The 19,497-nt window shown below is 30.0% G+C and overlaps 2 long non-coding RNA genes across 2 annotated transcripts; one reads left to right on the top strand and one right to left on the bottom strand.

Moving 5' to 3' along the window:
• Nucleotides 1-13,979: 13,979 nt before the first annotated feature.
• On the bottom strand, nt 13,980-16,258 carry LOC128177303 (uncharacterized). Its single transcript, XR_008242826.1, has 3 exons — nt 16,049-16,258; nt 15,279-15,431; nt 13,980-14,959 (listed from the first exon to the last, which is right to left on the bottom strand). It is a non-coding gene; the product is annotated as an uncharacterized LOC128177303 (long non-coding RNA).
• Nucleotides 16,259-16,430: 172 nt separating this feature from the next.
• LOC128177302 (uncharacterized) lies at nt 16,431-18,724 on the top strand. Its single transcript, XR_008242825.1, has 5 exons — nt 16,431-16,516; nt 16,750-16,843; nt 16,938-17,014; nt 17,206-17,306; nt 18,243-18,724. It is a non-coding gene; the product is annotated as an uncharacterized LOC128177302 (long non-coding RNA).
• Nucleotides 18,725-19,497: the final 773 nt, after the last annotated feature.

Here is a 19,497-nt window from a genome sequence, read left to right as displayed (position 1 = left end):
AATGAAATTTTAAACAATTTCAACATTTAGGTATTTTTCTTACTACAAAATAGTTCTTGACACTTTATAGCATTGGTTCGTTTAAAGTGCATTAAATCTATTATTCATTATCGACACGCCCAAGGAAACTGTGTCAAAGGGAATATCCGGAAAGAATATCGCCAACTAGGATGTTACCAAAATTAGATGAGACTTAAAAAATCGATTTCGATCGATTTGCACCAAAACTTTATGTAATGATACAAGTAAAACGTCATTGCCTTGATTTATTAACGAAATATCATTTCGTTCACAGTTACCAATTGATATTAAAAACGCCTTTAGGATTATTATGTTGCTGGTTACCTTAGCTTTATAAGAAAATTATTAATCATATTGTTATGTTTATTTTTTCTTTTAACTCTAAACATATACCGCAAAATGATTTTAAAAAGTACACAATACCTACAATCTACTCCTGCTTTTTTATGATATCAACTGACATCAAAGAAAAAAAATGAAAATCTCAAATAAAGAAAATTATTAATCTTATATCCAATTCAGTAATAAAAAAAATATAAAGTTTAATTAGGTTTTTAAGCACATGGCAACTTAATTATAGTTTTTTTAATGCAAAAATAATAGACAACTCGTTTTAGATAATAAGCTAAGATTTTATATATTCCAGAGTTATGTCCCATTTGTTGCAATTAAAAATCGTCGGATGAAATTAATTACAATCTATTTTCTTAAATAAATAGAAATGAATTTCATTTATTTATAAGTACTAAATAATAATCTTAGATCAAATCAAATATTAAATTGATATTCAAACTTTATAAAACATTATTATAAATCATATTCAGTTGATTGCATCAATGTATTCTTTCGTTTCTCGTTACTCCAATAATGTCTTTTATTTTAACGTACATGTATGATCTGTTTGATTGTTACAAGTACAATTACTAGTTGCTTTTAATGTTTGGCTACATCCAATATAATATAACACTTAAACAGCACTATAGAGTTACACTCCAGACCCATTCTGTGACATATGGTCAGTCACATACGTGCACTTGGTTAAGAGGACATAATCCAGTCTGTACGAATCCATACCACTGAACATTTCATTGTTTAGTTTTGAAGCGATCAAAATTATTTCCAGAAAATACTCTTACTGCACAATATATGTGCATGTAATAAGCCTATTTAAGAATGTTTTATACAAACTTAAAATGTCGAATTAATTTGAAAGCAAACACAACTAATCACCACTATTTGTTCAAGCCCATTATTACCAAGAGGTTGGCTATACTTAATGGTATTTATAATTATACAAAATATTTTATGTTGTAAAAAAGACCATAAATTGCCACGCACATCTTTGATATCTTCACCACCGCCAACTCGTATTTCACGAGCACCACGGAAGTTAGGTAGAGGATTGCCAGATTATTCATATCTAATGAGGAATTGTTTCAAAATTTCTAGGTATTTACGCCTTTCTCAGTGAACAGGAACGCAAAATAAGGATTTTACGTGCAACCAACAAGTTTTTAATGCACAATTTTAAAATCAGCATTTCTCATCATGAAATTCGTATTTTTACATCCAAATTTTATCTTAAATATTTTTCTTATATTTGTTAACGAAAGAAGAATAGTAAAACATCCCGTACTACAGTGTACAACATGTTAACTTAGACCATCAGAAATTTGCTTTTCGCTTTCTTAATGTAAATAAACTAATTCTGATTTTGTTATATCACTTCCCTATATGATAACAGAAATTAACTGTTTTGTTAAGTATGTTCGTGTAAGAATATGTTAAAAAAGTGCATTCAATGATCTTTATGTCCTTATTTTTCCCCGTAATTCACTGAGCATGTGATGTATCATTGTCGGTTAATTGAGTTATCAACTATTTTATGACTAGAGCCCTCGAAAATTATCCCTAAAAATATTTCAAAAGGGAAACTCGCAGTTTGAAACTGAGTTAAAAATGTATGTTAGACTACTCCTCAATTATGTCTTATCCAAACAAGATGAATGGGAAGAGTAATTTCAAGGCGTAAGAACCTGATATAAGCAAATATTTTAACCTACAAATAAACAAAATATGTGAGGGTTTATAAATATTTGATAAATGCTTTGATCTTTTCCTAGATGGATTTGAAGACATGCGTCTTAATCAATGATATCATAATTTAATTGAATATGCATTATAAAGGATGCAACTCCTAGGTGATAAAAAATCCTGGTTTTGGTATTCATTTTTATACACGTGGGAGATAATGTTATTCAAAACTCTTTCCAAAATCATGAATAGAAATAGTCTGAAAACCCAAATGATGTAAACCTAAATGTCCAAACCACATAGGAGAAATATTTGAATAAACCGAAACGTCTTTTGCTAAGTATATAATAACATCATTTGGAAAACTCATCGAGTATTTAATTTCTTAACTTAGTCATGTTTTATTTAAAAATCAGAATAAGATGGAGCCAAAAAAAATTGAACTAAAAATGGCCTTTTTTTTAAGATAAAAAGATCCAGAACAACACCACCCTCCCCCCAGTTTTCTACCTTTCTTTAACATGAATTGAGTTTTAAAAAAAATTAACAAGACAAATATTATTATAGGTTTTTTTTTATTGAGTGACATAAGTATTCCCTCTTATGAACTAAAGTTAAAAAATTATAAAATTCATCCCAAGTGAAATTTTCTGAACAATGGCACCAAAATTCTAACTTAAATTAGACCTTTATTGCATTAAGCATCTATTTCATTTGTAATGAACACACCCTTCAACTTTAAAAAAAAATTCAGTAAATTTTTCCATTGTCATATATACATATTTACATATATACGTACACCCCTACACGATTAAATTTTGAATTTTAAGGTTTCTGAATCATTATTTGTCATACATGTTATATCTAAAAAGAAATTAAAAGTAAGATGATAAGAATAAGCTTGATTCAGAGCACTTTTCAAATCGAAATTCTATGCTTGGTAAATGTAAGATTTAGTTTAATTAAACTTCAACCATTCATTTAGCGTTACACATCCGACTTGGAAGCAAATCAATTAATTCGAGTGACACACATAAAATACACTTTTAGATACAGATTAAATAAAAGAGAATACGTTATTATACATTTGAAGGAACAAACTTAATAAATAAGAGTAAATGTATCGAATTGCAATCATATTTCTACTTGAAATGCTTTTTTGATTCGTTTTAAAGAAATTAATTATGTGTTCATCTTTAACTTTTCACTTGTTTTCTCCAAAAAGGAAGTTGTTGAGTGGCATTTTATTTGTCATTAATCACTTTGATAGCAGTATGCCTCCATTTATAATTATTCTGTGTAATCCTGTCCCAGTGTTCTGTTTGGATGGCTAATCAAGACAGTAATTTCAAACGGACGATATTTTTTTTAATTTAGAAATATTAAACATGGTCATGCACATTTAACTCACGATATATTCCAAAACGTCACATGACTCTTTCGAAATTTTAGCACAAAACAGTTACAGACATGCAATTATTAAGACTTTCTCTTCTGTTCTCGTCTTTTAAATAATAATAATAACAACTAGAGCAAAGCTCGTTGCAAAGCAACGAGTGGGTCTTCCGTTAATGTCGGAAGTAAAGCTGGAAGTTCCCGTAAGAAGCAGAGCTCTTAAACCAATAACAAGAGAAATTAAGATATCAAATATGAAAAAAAAATCGAATTATTCCTGGTACGACTTAACAAAATACGAATGATTTTAAGTACGACTTAACAAACACCTTTCCGATTTCAAGAACGACTTAACCAAAAAAAATCCGAATGTGTTCAAGTACGACTTATTATTTTTGGTACGAGTTAATTTTACTTTAAACATTACGCTATTTTTTAAACCAAGGACGCGGAATCAAAATTTCAGGAAAAATCAATTTTTAAACCCCGATATCTCTGTAATGCATCGTCCGATTTTAAAACGGGTTTCGGTTTTAAATTAAGCTTAATAAAAGCTTCTTTGCTGCTTTATAATTAGTATCAAATTATTGGTCAGAAAAGATTTATTATGAAAAGACTAAGTAGCCCTTCTGGCCCCTAATTTGAGGGGTCAGCCCCTTTTCCTTGATATCAAATAAAAGGTCCCGCTAATATAAACATATTTTGTTCTACAAGTGTTCATGAATTGTAAACCGTTCTCGAGATATTTGTACAAATGCGTTTTAGGGGCTGACCCTTTAAACCCTTACCGGGGCCACTGACAAGAAAATGTTTGGTATCATATTGTTAAGAACATTATTTTGAAGAACTTTTGTTCTACATTACTTTTAAAAATATTTCTCCTTTTTCAGTTATTAATGATCAGAGTTTTGAGTTCTGGCCCCTTGAAACCCCTAATTACGTAATATATGACTTAGGTATGGTACTGTATAGATGAACAGCTGTACAATGAACATTTTTGCTTCTATATTTAATAGCAAAATATTGTTCAGTAAAGAGTTATTGTAAGAAGACATTAGAGCCCTCATGACCCCTAATTTGAGGGGCCATCCCCTTTTTCTTGACATCAAATGAAAGGTCTTGTAAATATAAACATATTTTGTTCTACAAGTGTTCACAAAATGTTTACCGTTCTTGAGATATCTGTACAAATGTGTTTTAGGGGCCGGCCCTTTAACTCCTCAATGGGGTCATAAACAAAAACATTTAAGGTAGTATATTGTACAAAACATTATTTTGAACAACTTTTGTTCTACATTGCTTTTCAAAATATTTCTCCTTTTTCAGATATTAATGATCAAAGTTTTGAACTTCTGGCCCCTTGAAACCCCTAATTACGTAATATATGACTTAAGTATGGTACTGTATAGATAAACAGCTGTACAATGAATATTTTTGCTTCTATAATTGAAAACAAATTATTGTTCACTAAAAAGTTATTGCAAAAAGACTTTAGAGCCCTCTTTGCCCCTAATTTGAGGGGCCAGCCCCTTTTTCTTGATATCAAATAAAAGCCCGTGCAAATTGAAACAGCTTTTGCATTACATGTTTTAACAAAATATTTATACGTCAAAAGATATTACGGAAAATGTGCGAAAATTATTTGAAAAAATTTGGTGCTAATTTTCAGGTTCAGGCGAGCTTCTAGGCCTTGCGCTTTTTTCGCAATTGGATGCATGGAGGGAAATCTACAGACATTCATCTACAATCCCTGCAAATTTCAAGCTTTTATCATGATTAGTTTCAGAGGAGATGCGTGGACAAAATGAACCTTAAAAATTTACAAAATCGTCTATATCTGAAACCGGAAGTGACGTAATCATTTGAAATTTTTATAATCAGTAGCGACATTGATGATTTATAACTCCTACAAATTTGGTGTAAATCGGTTGAGTAGTTTCTGAGAAATAACGCTCCAAAAAAGTCAGAAAAAGAAAAAAAAGTATAACTAGAGCAAAGCTCGTTGCAAAGCAACGAGTGGGTCTTCCGGTAATGTCGAAAGTAAAGCTAGAAGTTCCTGTAAAAAGAAGGGTTCTTAAACAAACATAAGAAACTAAGACGAAAAAAATCGAATTATTTTTGGTACGAATTAACAAAATCCGAATGATTCCAAGTACGAATTAACAAAGCTTATCGATTTCAAGAACGACTTAGCAAATACAAATCCGAATGTGTAAAAGTACGATTCAACAATTATCAAATAATTTTAGGTACGAGTTAATTTAAGTCTGAACATAAAACTATTTTCTTAACCAAGAATGTGGAATCAAAATGTCCGGAAAAATCAATTTTTAAACCCCTATATCTCTGTATTGCATCGTCCGATTTTAGAACGGATTTCAGTTTTGAATTATGAATAATAAGCTCTTATTTTCTGTTATTATGATTAATAACAAATTAACGCAAAAAATAAGTTATTATGAAAAGTCTTCGTAGCCCCTTTGGCCCCTTATTTGAGGGGTCACTCCTTTTTTCTTGATATCAAATGAAAGGTCTTGTAAATATAAACATATTTTGTTCTACATGTATTCACGGATTGTTGACCGTTCTAGAGATATCCGAACAATTGTGTTTTAGGGGCCGATCCTTAAACTCCTTACCAGGGCCACCAACATAAATGTTTTAGATACCATATCGTTAAGAACATTATTTTAAGCATTTTTTGTTCTATATTGCTTATCAAAATATTTCTCTTTTTCTAGATATTAATGATCAAAGTTTTGGACATATGGCCCCTTGAAACCCCTTATTACGTATCATATGACATATGTATGGTACCGTGTAGATAAACAGATGTACAATGAACATTTTTGGTTCTATAATTGATAACAAATTATTTTTCAGTTAAGAGTTATTATAAAAAGAATTTACAGCCCTCTTGGCCCCTTATATGAGGGGCCAGCCCCTTTTTCTTGATATCAAATAAAAGGTCTTGTAAATATAAACGCATTTTGTTCAACAAGTGTTCAGAAATTGTTGACCGTTCTAAAGATATCTGAACAAATGTGTTTTAGGGGCCGACCCTTAAAATCCTTACTTGGACCACCAACAAATTTTTTTAGGGAGCATATTGTTAAGAACATTATTTTAAGCATTTTTTGTTCTATAATGCTTATCAAAATATTTCTCCTTTTCTAGATATTTAAGATCAAAAGTTCGGACTTTTGGCCCCTTAAAGCCCCTAATGACGTAACATATGACTTAGACATGGTACTGTTTAGATAAACAGGTGTATAATGAACATTTTTGGTTCGATAATTGATAACAAATTATTTTTCAGTAAAGAGTTATTGCAAAAATACTTAAGAGCCCTTTTGGCCCCTAATTTGAGGAGCCAGCCCCTTTTTTCTGAAATCAAACGAAAGATCTAGTTAATCTAAACAACTTTTGCATTACATGTCTTAACAAAATATTTACACATTAAAAGCTAGGGCCGAAAGTGTGCGAAAATTTCGTGAAAAAAATTGGTGCCAATTTTCGAGCTCGGGCGAGCTTTGCCGCCTTGCGCATTTTTCAAAATATAAAATAAATAGGATCATCTACAAACATTCATCTACTATCCCTGAAAGTTTCATATTTCTATCGCAATTAGTTTTTGAGAAGTTACGTGGACAAAATGGTCCTTAAAAATTTACTAAATCCTCAAAATCTCAAACCGGAAGTGACGTCATCAGCCAGAAATTTTATAATATCAAGTACGTTTAATGCTCAATACGTCCTGTAAATTTCATGCAAATCGGTCGAGTAGTTCACGAGAAATAGCGTTCGAAAAAAGTCAGAAAAAAAATAAAAAATAAAATAATAATAAGGAAAAGAAACAATAGAATAACAAGAGGGTCTTCCGTCGGAAACGGAAGACCCTAATAATAAAGAAAAAGAAACCGTAGAATAACAGAAGGGTTTTCCGTTGAAAACGGAAAACCCTAATAAAAAAAAAAGTGTAACAGTGGAGTATGAAGCAATCTGAATACATGAAACAGCTATCGATGTTAAACATAAATAACATATAAAACCCAGAATTTAAATTCGTGACCCCATCCTATTAAAAACATATATTAGATAGACATTCGAATACGTTATGCATAAATTTGACCTTTTTTTTAATTAAGACATAGCATTTTTACACGTACAGGTTTATTTTGAAATCATTTAAATTGTGATCAACCCTAATGTTAAGTTCCCGTAGTGTTATCATTTATCAGTGGAAAAAATTATTCATTACTTCATTAGAATTCTCTCATCTGCTACGAGGAAATACAGAATTTTGTGTTTGTTTTCTTATACTTCCAGCAAATATTTGGCTATCAGTTGTTGCAAATTTCTCAGAAGTCAAATCAACAGTGACAGTGCATCTTTTCAAAATAAATCTCTATAAAGGTCATGACATTTGAATCTTAGAGAAACCTGGTGGAGAACCCAACGCTTTATCACTTTTATATCTTTAATTCCACCTTCTGCATTTCCTTAAGATCTGTGGGAAGAACAGCACAGCTTAAAGAAAAAAACCACAAAACTATATTTAGAAGTTAAATCTAATGCATGAAGTAATATTTTCTTTCGAGTTTCCATGATGAACACAACCAAAAACATACCATATTTGGATAAAGATGTTTAAAACGAAACCTGCTCTATGAGAAACAAACAAGCACAAAGCCTGTGACCTTAGCTGAAGTATGCTAGTCATAAACACTTTAAAATAAAACAGGAAAATCCAAATATGACTTATCTCTGATGTTCACGAGATCACATTTCGATATCAATACTATGCTTTGCTAAAGTACGATTACATTGTAAGTTAATTTAAAAATATTTACGTAAACTTAAACTTTATCAATTTGTTTAACTTGTTTCGATTGTTTTACATGAAAATATTATCAGTTGACGACTTCCCGATCAAACTGAAACTCAAGATAATTAAAAAAACATCCATGTTGTTTTTAGTTACACCTGATTTGTTTTATGTATCATATTATTAGGCTTCCTTTGTTCACAAGGTCCATGGTCCAAAATTGGATCTGCTAATTCTTTCTGGTACCCGACAAACCATTTTTTCTGTATAACCATGCATGTACCTATGCAGAGTCATGCATATGTTTTAAAAAAAACTACTGTTTTTGTTATTTCTTTGGGTTTTTGATATAATGTTTCCAATTTCTTTTTATAAGCATGAATGAAAAAAAAACAATCAACTGTTTAAAAAAAATAATATGATACTCAAAAAACCCTCTTGATAAGTGGAATAATTTTTTTTTCATTACCATTACCATTTTTTCATCATCAATCTTACTTCAGGAGGTTAATATTTTGGACTATCGCTTTTTGATTTACAGTAACATTTACTTACATTGCCAGTTGCAATGATGGATACATCTCGCTTTTAAATATTATCAAAGAGAGAGAGATATGCTACATGATACACGTTATTTGGCTGAATATAAATAATACACGATTTATATTGATATGAAAATTATACTGAGTATTAAAATAATAAATAATGTAGAAAAGGAGAGAAAACTCTTCATTTTTGATTTTCAGAGAATTTGATAAATACAAAACATTTAATTCTAGGAACTATACTACAACATTATATATTTCAAATTAAATAATAGCAATCTTTGTGTAGATTTCGAACTCATGACATGCTTTCCAAAATAAAACAAAAAATAATACACGCATACGGAAATCCATTCTTTTTCATAATTAGGATGCATATTTTTTCAATGGTGAATGCTCCCAACAATTGAAGATTTTACCCTTAACGAAGGAACTGTACTAACATTTTACCAATAATGTAAGAAACTGCACGGAGTATATGTACCTGTACAACTTCTCCGAGTCAACCTCTTTAGGTGCACCTGATGTTTTTTCATCTTTAAATTTAACACTTTCCTGTCACGAAAATGAGACCAATTGAAACCAATCTAGTAAGAGAAGAATAATTGTTCACCGATGCGGGGGTGACCATAATGATGAACCACATTGCTTTCGTGCCAACAAAAATTCGGAAGTCAGTGAGTACTAAGCAAGTGTTATTTGCACTTTAATGATCTCATCGATCTCGGATACAATTCTAAGACCACCTACTCCAGTGTTCTAAAAAAGAAATCAATGGAGATTTTTCAAATTTCAATATTAAAAAGATACAGGTATTTCAGAAATACTTCAAAAATGGTAGCAATATTTCTTTTCTGAAAAAAACTTTATATGTCAAACGATTTAAGAATCTTCTTGTAAACGGTTTAGATTTAAAAAAAAATTATTTCTATTTTTATATAAAACAACTAACAAAATTGTGGTCATCAATAACTTATACATAAATATGAATTTCAATTTAGATCATTATTCATTTTCAAGTACATAGTACATTGTATATGAAAACATTGTTACGCACACAGTGATACATATTTATTAAAAAAAAACATACAATTATCACATAATGTATTGAACACGAAAACATAATAAAACACAAAAGCAAGTATAAGAAAAATGTTAAATTCATCGGGTTATGTAGTAAAATAAGCTGAACACCGTACTTACCCGGTTAACATAACATCTACATATTTATACAGTCCATCACTACGTCCCCGGGTAAAGCTCTAATACACACAAACAGCCCCTTTGTGTATCGGGTATATTATTGTCTTGAGAAGAATTACAAATGTCAAAGTTTAGATACCAAAAGTTGAAAAAGCACATTTTTATTTGTATTTTTAAATACTGTCAGAACTACACAGTGTGTCGTAAAATATTCTTTGAATGAGTTTTTTATCGATAAAATTTATTCGGGTAAACTTTCTAGTCTACAATACATTTTTCATTTGTACATTCTATAAGCAATAAATAGATATTTTTTTATAATTTTAGAAATTTATAAATTTTACATTACAAACATACAAAGTAATCATTTTAAAATGCAATCACAGGTGTCATACATTTTATTTTAAAAAACTAGTAAATAAAAAGTATAATTCTGAGTCATGTTTAAAAGCTGTGTCGATCTGCTAACCGAATTTTTATCTGTCTTTAAAGTATTCATGAAAGAAAATATTACAAAATTTAATAACTTTTTTGAAGAAATTGTAAAATAAAATCTTGATTTACATCCTCCATAAGAGTATTCAATATATCCTTCTTTGGTTCTTGGTATATTCATTTGATTATATTTTGAAATATAATATTAAGTTCCCTTTTCAACTGATGTTGCCGGTATTCAAATGTAGTTTCAACTGATGTTTCACGTACATGTATGAAGTATATTAAGAAAGTTTATTGTAATATCGCAGCATTGTAGAACTAAATCAATTGGAGTGATTTCATAACTTGATGTATCACAGCAATACGAACAGTGCTACATTTTATTTAGGTTTCATAGTTTGCAAAGAAGCAATTAAATGAATAACAGTATCAACAATATAACTAAACATTTTTATTATGGTTAAGTCATATATTAATTATTCTTAGGTCATGCACACAGATGTAAGATATACACCCTATAGTGCATACATACATGGCTGCTTTTTATTACACATTAGTGTTTATGATCAGGTTGAACAGGTTTACACCCACAGGCTGGAAACCCCAAACCAATAAAAATGACACTTGCAGTTACTTTGACTACTGTCTTGCGAAATTAATTCACTTTATGTAAAACAAACTACATAAAAATGAAACAAAATTACCTTTAAAGACACTAACTTCCAGTTTTCTTTTCCTTCACCGGACCAAATATAATGTCTATATATAATACCGGTTCTAGTATGGCAAAGATTTAATTTACTTACAGACAGTCTTGAAGTCGGAAAGAAAATATAGATTGATGTATATAAGATAAGAATTCGTTTCTTATGTTGTTTCATTGAAGTTCTTGATAAATCTCAACAATCATGTATTTATCAGGATACATGCCTTAGTCTTTATGCTAATATTGATCAGATTGAATTTTAAACAAATATCGATCATTTCGTTTGTTATTAGATAAACAAAAAAAGATGCGTTTGACTATAATGCGACCGCGGTTAACCAACTTCAAGAGGTAATAAAAAAACAAAGTAAAAGTAAAATAAAAATACATAAAAAGATAGGAGACACTTTAAACCAGAGTTTACTTATCAAGTAATTTAATACGGGGATACCTATCAAGTAGGTTTAATACGGGGAATATTTCATTAAACCACATCCACTTCCTCTCTTTGTGTTTGGTGTCTTGACTTTTATTTAAATCCTTATAGACGCGTATCTATAAATTGATTTGTGAAAGAAGCTCACCCTCGTACAGGCTGGTACATGTATTACTGCTGTACTTTTACTCCTAAGATCTTCCGGGAATTTTTAAAGATACAGTTAATTTTTTGGCGGTTTTTAACAACAAGTTGTTGAATTCATCATTTATGCCATTTAAACCTACTTAAAATATACAGACAAAGCAAATGAAAATAAAACTAAAAACATTACTTACATGTAAATGTTACATCCCTCACATGTAATTGTTTCATCCCTTACATGTAAATGTTACATCTCTTACATGTTAATGTTACATCTCTTACATGTAAATGTTACATCCCTCACATGTAATTGTTTCATCCCTTACATGTAAATGTTACATCTCTTTAATGTAAATGTTAAGTAACGATAACTATGAAGATAAATGGTTTCAAATAGCATATTTACAATTTGTTATTGCACTTGTCAATACGTTTTTCAATATTTAATAACTCTGAATTTATGGTGTATGTAATTGTTTTATAACCAAACAATATGTTGTAGAATAAAAACGTTTTGTTTTATATCTAAACATTGAATTTCTTATATCGTAGGAGTCAATATAAGTTATCCAATATAAATGTAATAACAGCTGCCTATCAAGAAAATCAAAGATTAACTCTGACGTAAAAGGTTTTTCTGTTAGATTACTCTTCAGTACATTGACCGATTTATATTTCAAATTGATACCATCACGAAGACAAACGACTGGCCAATTTTTAAAGTATTATAACAAGGATTGTTTCAGATGTTTCCCTGAAAAATCCAGAAGCAGTAAATGCATTAGATTTGACAATCCTTTGATACAAAACCAAATGGAAACTTGGACTATTTAAATTTGAGGTTTCATTAAAAATATTCTTATTTAAAGCGTGTCTGTGTCAATTATCAAAAACAATTTAACTTCTGAATTATTTTTGGACAAATAAATCAAACTCATACCTATAAATTTTTTTAAAGATTTACTTCCGATATAAAAAGTGAAAATCCATTAATAGACGTTGTAATTCTAGTGGGATATTATGGGCGTAGTAGTTTTTTTAATTTTATTACCGGGATACGATACAGTAGGAAGTGTTGTGTAGCAGCAAACGGTGATTAGGTGATGTGGACATTTAGGTGCATTTTCAGCTTGCACGTTTTTCATTTAACGCCCTGGCATGTGTGCACCGATATTTATATGGGCACATTGCAGAGTTAGTCCTACTTAAATGAAATACTGTGGACTTTAATTTAAAAGAAAATCAGAGGAATAGTGGGCATGTAATTGATACATATAGATTTGAAATCTAAAGAGTTATTAGAATACAATACACAATACGTACTCATTTTATTTAAGACTAGATAAATTTGTTTTTGTCTGTCTGTAGTCATCTGCCTTGATGGATATAGAAATATGATATGAAATTTAAATCTTGAACATATTATCAAAAGAAAATTTCAATTATGCTATCAAATGTCTTTGTAAAAACTTATTTGAAATCATTTAAACATCCAAAAAAATGAAACAAAACATTGTGTAAAATTGATTCTTACAACTTTTTATTTTTGAAATTTAATTGGGTTTTTCTTTCAACCCAATCACACCAATTAATATAATGTAATTAATGAAATCATCCAGTTCACATAACATTTTTACTTCCCTCTAAACAATGACATTTTAACTTAAAGTATCGCTATTTTGAAAGTGGTTACAAAAAGAAAAAGACAGCAACAAAAATAAAATAAAAAAGAATCTAGATCTTACAATCCCTTACAATAACGTCACACATGTAAAAACTCGAGTCGACCTACATAACAAAACATGGGAATTTTCGCTAACGCATCATACAGGTAACAGGTACGAATTATGTACGTAAAATAAATGTGAAGTGTTTATAGCCTGCTTTAAAAAAATATTATTGGAGAAAACTGTCGACGAATGTATTTATCGATTGAGTCTAAAGTACAGTCAGCAAAATTCCCAATTATTTAGGATCACACTTGGCTAAGCACATTTTAATATCTTTGGTTGTAAAAGGCGCCATAATTTTTATATAAACACATTCACAAAGAATTACATTTTAATCAAAAAAATAAATGATTTAACAAATGTAAATTATTCAGATATTTGCCTTGTTTCCTAGTTATTACAATAAACAGGAACAATTTATACGGGCAATTTTTTTTTACTAAGTAGCTTTTAGTGTGTGTGTGTGTGTGTGTGTGTGTGTGTATATACACAGGGAAAAGTGGCTCGCATAATTTTCATGCGATTTCCTTTTCGCATGAAAATCATGCGCTAATCATGCGAAAATCAGATGAAAAGTTTCTCATGCAATTATCATGCGAATATGTTCGCATGATATTCGCATGAAAAATGTACAATTTTCATGCGAATAATTTTTCGTATGTTTTTCATGCGATTAGATATTTGTGTCATATTCATATAAAATTCATGCAAAATTCACATGAAAATTGCATGTTTTTCATATAAAATTTAATTATGACAAATCAATTTATAACACTTTAAAAACATTCTTTCATTCATATATTGACATACTAGTGTCTTTATCAAATTTGACATTAAGACAACTAAACAATTTCTACATGTGTTGGAATTAATACATGTATAAATAAAAGATTATTTCAATTAGATTAGAGTTTACATTTAATGTTTTCAAAACTTTTAAAGTCTTTGTTTATGTAAACATGTAAAACTTTGCCTTTACAATAGTCATTCACACCAACTGAGAGTTATATATCTCTTCTTAGAAGGTCAGTAAACATTAAGATTTTATTACATGTGTAATACTGTGCTGATTGCATTGGTCATTATTTAGGATACATACTTTAAGTCTTATGTTTTTGAGATACAATTTATGAGTTTGCGTGTACCAAACCTGTTGAACGCAGTAAGTGAATTACATATAGGAAAATTTCCAGCTATATATTCCAACATAAAATTAATTATTTCTATGCTAGACATTGAAAATTCACTGAAAATTGTTAACACTGTGATACAAGTTTTCCATGATTCCAAGTGATATTGCACAGATGACAGTATATTTCAAAAGAATCCAGGCCTTTGTGGTCTCAAGTTTCAGTGTGTACCAATGTTATTGGACTGATGTTGGTGTAATCACTCTGGTGTCTGTATCATGTGCCTTTATCTTCCTTCTTCTGTAGCATGTCTCTTTATCCCTCTCCATATTTAAATATCTTTGTCAACCTTGTGTATATGCAAGACAAAATATAATTCATAATGAAACATGCAAACAAATGTACATGTATTGAGTATATGTATAACAGCGTAAAAGCACAAGATTTATACACTCAGATAAAATTAACAAAAAAACCCCATCATAATGTATCTCTGTATTGAAATAACTTACAGTATGTTTTATTGATCAAAAGCAAATGAGATCAAGAGGTATGTCTGACCTCTTTTATCAAATATATGTTAATCCATGTCTGATTTTATATACATGTAATTACAAACTTTAAAAATATTCAAAACGCAAGGCATATTTCACCAAATAAATACTTACATGGTATCATCATATGGACAGTTTGTTGTGCATGATTTCCCATGTGATATACATGTATGTTATTGCTATAGCCATCATATATACAACATATACTGGAGCAGCATTCACCTATTCTTCTGTCTGTGTAACATTGCTTTGGTTCTTAAAACAACCCTGTAGGGAAAAAAATAAAATGTTATGAACATTTTCACACTGCATATAGACTCCTATAGGCCTAAATGGATTCACCGTGACAATATGCACAAAAATTATACATGTAGACCGGATCTAGGAGGGGTCAAGGGGATCCAGACCCACTAAAAAACTCTTTAAATTTGAAGTATAAAATTCATAAAAATATGGCTTACTCCCCCTCCCAACCTTGTTACTCAATCAATCACCCCCCCCCCCCCCCCCCCCCGGTCCGAATTTTTTTTTCTGTATCCGCGCATGAAATCAGATTGCATGTTTGCAACCGTATGTTTAAAATATATATCTGCATATTTATTTCGTAATCATTACGGTTACACTGTGTTCATTCATTCTTGTATAAGAAATACACAATAGATAGAAATTTATCCGAAGCTCTTCGGAGAAAATTGACAGACCCTCTGTCAACCCGAATTTCCCCGTATATTGTATAGTTACATGTAAAGACCTGCATCTAAGTTTAATAATAACAGTAGATTTTTTAGTGTTTAAACACGTATCTGGAAACGTTAGTTAACATATAACATGTAAACATACAATATGCACACACTTGAAACATTGTAGTTCTAGGGTAGGCCTACCTGCATGTTGACGATCCGCTCCTCTCCTATCCAGGATCACGAACTTTTCAATCGCTGAGTATATAATCGTACGATTGATCGGACACATCTTGATGACGTTGATGTAAAGTTTCTGCTGGCTTGCATCACTGATCAGCCAGTGCCGATGTACATAACTTTGCAGCTAGAGAAAATTCAGTCTGCCTGCATATGAGTTATCGCGGGAGATAACTCGAACGGGATTTCGGAAACGAATAAAATGTTTGCAAGGGCTTACAAAAAAGATGCACATCAACCTGTAGCGCTTCAAATTATTAATGATAATTATTCTAATCTTATCTAAATTACAAAATCTGATCTGATCTATTGAAATTCGGTATATTGCTCTATGTAAAATCAAACACCATCCTGACGGTTCTCAGTACCAAAAATTTACGCAATATGTGACGTCAGCGGGAACGAGACTCGAGTAAAAAGTGAATGACAGAGGTAAGAAACATAGGCCCAAATGACATATTTATGTATTATCGGAAGATCTCTGCTTCCCGTTTTGATAAATAAAAACCATCATTCGAAATTTTTGCAAATTATTATAAAGAATTCGTTACAATTATTTATAACTGCAGTGTATTGTGATGATGAACATAGCAAACTTTGCTTATATCCTTAGCGTAATGTTATGGGCTTATGCAATAAAATGTCTGATATCTTTTCCATTGAAGCATGACAAAAACATCCCTACACGAATATGGAGTTGGTACTATTTGGATGGAGGTGTGAACATGCATGATGACATGCCTGTTGGCTGTATAAAAGGTGAGGATAAATCAAAGTACTAAATATACTGAGATTCTATACTCTAGCCAATCCTGAAAATTGTTCATTACATATGCTTGTTTTCTTCCAAAAGTCAAAAGAAGAGAAGAAAAGATCCTTCCATATTTTTCCAGAGTGTCTTTCCGCCATTAATAGCAGGTTCATAATTGAGTAAGCACAACAACTTACATGTAGTTTTGTTAAGAATTTGTGTAGGAGATGTGAAAAATATTAAATAAGAAATCCATTAATGAATATCAAGATTACAATAGCTGTATTACTTAATTGTATCTACCGTAGATATTTATAAGATCAAACAGGAATGAAATCATTTAATAATTATACAACAATAATATTTGCAGAGAACTTTAAGTTTGCACATGCAGATTTGCAAAGACTCTATGGAAAAGATTTTAACAGCATGACAACCAACAACATTCCGGAAGAATTCATGGATACAGTGGTAAGTAATACTTCTTCTATTTAAGAATTGTATAATAATTTGGATCAATGTTTAACATTGAAGCTCATTTAAGTGATTCAAACAACCGGCTTGAGCGAAAAATTCATGTGTTGATCACTGTTGTCTGTCTTAATTCTGTCCCAGGACAGTCTCCATCCCTCTGTAAACTTTTGACATTTTCTCCTTCTCCAGAACAGTTGAGCCAATTTTAATCGAACTTGACACAAAACAATATTAGTTGGAAGGGAATTCCAGTTTGTTAATTAAACAATGAAAAGTCACACCTTCTTTTAGTGAAATTAGAATGATAAAAAATGTGTTATTTTTTAAAAGAATCTTAAAAGCCTTTGGTCCAAATAGCTGAAACTTGTATGCAAGCATTTTGAGGTATTGTAGATTCAAATTTGTTCATATACATGTAATGGTTCCTAGGGTTGGGCCACAATAGAAATTGTTTTTGACATTTAGAAATATTTTCCTAAAAAATTGAAACAACAAAAGGGGCTTGATGATTATGTGAGGAAAATTTGAAAATCCTCTTTACAAAATGAACAGTACTCTTTAAAGTTGTCCAAATGTTTTGTATTTGGCAGCATAAAGTAGATTTGATAAGTTATGGCTATTGATGCTCAGGTGAGAGATTTGGTTTATGTAATAAACTCACAAACTGAAAGCATAAAATAACAACAAGGACATGGATCAGAGTGATATTTTAAAGTGAGAATGGTAGTATTCGGATATGACAATCAGAAATTTATTGTATCTGATCAAATCTGCTTTAACGAGCATTTATCATGTTATCAACTGCATGTCATATATCAATGAATTTAGTTTTTATCTGCCAATATTAATAATTCACATTCAAAATAGATACCGGTATGCCATTCAGTAATAGGTAAATTTCAAGAACACTGCATTATGTATATTTTCTTGTAGATTGATGAAGAAACAAGCCTTTTCGAGAAGTGGAAGAAGAAGAAATTTGAATTATGTTCTTATCTAAATAAAGAAGATTTTCCTAAGAAGATTATTGTCATTGTTTTCTGTTAATGTTAATTCTGTATAAAGCAAATTAATTAGGATTTCAGTTTTCTTTTCAAAATATAACAGATTATATTCTCAAATTTAGATAAAAAGAGATCAAGATTTCAAGATTATTGAATTAAGCTGCATAGTATTTTGTATGAAAATTGCATGATATTTGCATGATATTCGCATGAAACAACAGTGAAACATAAGATGTACATTTTCGCATGAATATCGTGCGAAATTTTTATCATATGATATTCGCATGAAAATTATGTCAAAATCCCATGAGGTTTTTGCATGAAATTCATGCGTGTTACTTTTCGTCTCTTACTCATGCGAAGAATTCGCATGAACTTCATGCGAATTTCATATGAGATTCATGCGAGCCACTTTTGCCTGTGTGTGTGTGTATATATATATATATATATATATATATATATATATATATATATATATATATATATATATATATATATATATATATATATATATATATATATATATATATATATATATGAGATTCATGCGAGCCACTTTTGCCTGTGTGTGTATATATATATATATATATATATATATATATATATATATATATATATATATATATATATATATATATATATATATATATATATATATATATATATATATATATATATATATATATATATATATATATATATATATATACTTAGACGAATATCACTTAACTCTATTGCTGTGCCTTTGATAAAATTAAAAATACTATTAATAAAAGGTGGGCTGATCAATCAAATCGCTGTTTTTGTGTTTTAGACTATTATAGAATTAATCACCCTTTAAAGTACTTCCTCAAATATAATGATAAATAAGTAGACAAAGTATTCATTAAATATATCTTGTTGATACTCAAATGGATTTTGGTAGCAGGCATCTCCTATGTGAACCCTCCTCAAAGTTTTCGGAGCTTTGACTTTATATTTAATTAGCTGTTATACCGTAACCAATGCCGTTTTTAAATACACTGGTTATAATATCTTGTCATATGTTCCAGAGGGTTAAAGCTAAATGTACTCTAGCGAATAAACTATAGTGAATAATTGAGGAATCTAAATCAACCGCAGGAAATAACAGAATATCGATGAAATTGAATTGAAATTTAATGAGTTATAGATTGACCAAAAAA

The sequence above is a fragment of the Crassostrea angulata genome, chromosome 3, assembly GCF_025612915.1.
Source record: "Crassostrea angulata isolate pt1a10 chromosome 3, ASM2561291v2, whole genome shotgun sequence".
Classification (NCBI taxonomy): Eukaryota; Metazoa; Mollusca; class Bivalvia; order Ostreida; family Ostreidae; genus Magallana; species Magallana angulata.
Note: the sequence above shows the minus strand (reverse complement) of the source record. Positions and strands in the feature narration are given on the sequence as shown.